Raw genomic sequence first — 2,395 nt, 5'->3', positions numbered from 1 at the left:
CTACCGACAACTAATCAACTTGAACCATGCATTGCTCGAAAAACGGCCAGAATGGGACACGAGACACGAACGAGTGATATTGCAGCACGACAACGCTCCGTGCCATCGCACTTCCATCGTCCAGGATACCATTAAAACGCTGAAATGGGATCGGCTACCGTACCCGCCGTATTCACCAGACTGGGCCTCTTCCGATTATCACTTGTTCCAGTCGATGGCGCATGACTTGGCTGGGCTACACTTGGCCAATTTCGAAGAAGTGCAAAATTGGTTGGATGAATGGTTTCGGTCCAAAGACGCGTCGTTTTATCGTCGCGGTATTCATATATTGCCAGAGAGATGGCAAAAATGTGTAGCTAGCGAAGGACGATACTTTGAATAAACCATTTTTTGTATTTCTCTTGAAATTTTCCATTTTTCATTGATCAAAAAACGCGAAAACTTAGTTGCGCACATAGTATATATGTACATCAAATTCTTTACAATATATGATAATTTAACAAGAATTTTTATATAATTTATATTTACAACAGTTTATACCAGTCATTGTATAATGAAATAATAACTATAATCCTCTTGAATAAGTTTGAAGCAAAACTAAATGTGACTAAAATATTTCAAACTACTACATCCAGTCTTATAACAACTCAAATAGAACAATCACGATGACATCAAAATTATGAGAAAATTATTTAAAAAATTTACTTTTCAGTTACAATTCTATCACTTCTTCATCATTTTGACTTCATCATTGTAACTTTTTATTCTACTTGGGAATAAAGCTTTTTTTAAAATGAAATTTTGCAAATATATAATGGTTTTTTGCTTTAAAAATATTTAAGATGTGATAATAACCCAAATAGCATAAAATTTTTAATGGATGTGGACTTCTTTAGATATTTTGGAAGTTTTTAGATTATCTTTCGGACGTCTCTCGAACATCCTGGAAAATTTTATACTGTCTAAGAATAGTTATTACCTTACTTTATATATGTTTCTATTCTTTAAATACTGTTACTGTTTCTATATCTAATCATATTTTATATAAATATAGGTAGTGAACAAACAATTAAATAATAATTCTATTAAGCTAAATCAGTCTCCAGGAGTTAAGAAATTACGATTAGAATTAGCTGCAAAACACACAAGTACAATTTCCTCCGATGATCTTATTCTTATCGAAATTAGAATATATTTACATACCACAGCCTGTCGAAGATTCTTTAAAATGGTGGAATGAAATGAAGTCCTCGTTCCAAGTTTATATAAACTAATGTGCTGTGTATATGCTGTACCACCCTTATAGAAATATCATACTAAGAATCATTGATAATTACTTATTTTCAGTATTAAAAATATTGGATTATAAGTAATTATCAGTGATTCTTAGTATGATATTTCTATAAGGGCAACCACAAGTTCTGCATCTGAACGTGCATTTTCTTCTGCAGGCTTACTAATTACAGCAAAACGTTCTTCTTTGAAACCATCAAAAGCTAATAAAATATTATTCATTCATGATAATTTTGAGTTAATAAAAAGTACATATTTTAAGTCAGTAAAATAGCTACATTATATGCAAAACTATATATACCCAGGAAAAACAAAGTATCATCGATGTTACAATGTCAGCTCAATTATATAGTATATTATGTAACTGTTACTTTGTTATATAACAAAGTAACAGTTACGTAATACTATATGATCAAGCGACACGGTAGTGTCGCAAAGCTAAGTGCAAGCGCGAACGGCCGTGTATACTTACGCCGCGACACTAGTTGATTGCACACCAGATTTCTTGTTTGACCATAACGGTTGAACAGATGAGATTCTAGATAGGCTCAATCGATTCCTTGGGTTTAAATTAGTTCATAAAACTGTCTTTACTTTTGCTCTACGTTCTCTAGAAGCTGAGATATTTTAGCTCAAAGTCCGAAATCGCTAAATTTTACGATTAAGGAATTCGTCGTCTGAGAAAATGTCCAGTTTGATATATTTGTCGTCAGAGGCGCTACGGCTCAGATCAGCTTGGGATGTCGGAAACTCGGTATGAGTCTGTTCTTTGTAGCTGCACTACACTGGTGTAATAAGTTAGAACAAAACAAAATATACTTTCTCACTTTAACTTATTGCACCAGTTCAGTAGTGCAGCTAAAAAGAACAGACCAAGTAGTATTTACATGGCAATTATTCAGTTTGTTGAGTGGTGTTGGGGGTACGCCTTTTGGTTGCCTGAAGCCATATTGAGAGAGAGAGAATTATTCAGTTTAGTGACCTCACCTCCGATTTCGATGAAAGTAGGCTCAAGCGACGCGTTTTTGTTAAAGAAACAACTTTTTTATTTGACAAAATCGTCGGTCTCTACTACAAAGCGAGATATTAATAGATAAAGTGA

The sequence above is a fragment of the Odontomachus brunneus genome, unplaced genomic scaffold, assembly GCF_010583005.1.
Source record: "Odontomachus brunneus isolate Ranch 3 - 2012 unplaced genomic scaffold, Obru_v1 Obru_scaffold_033, whole genome shotgun sequence".
NCBI lineage: Eukaryota > Metazoa > Arthropoda > Insecta > Hymenoptera > Formicidae > Odontomachus > Odontomachus brunneus.
This window is presented reverse-complemented; position numbering follows the sequence as displayed.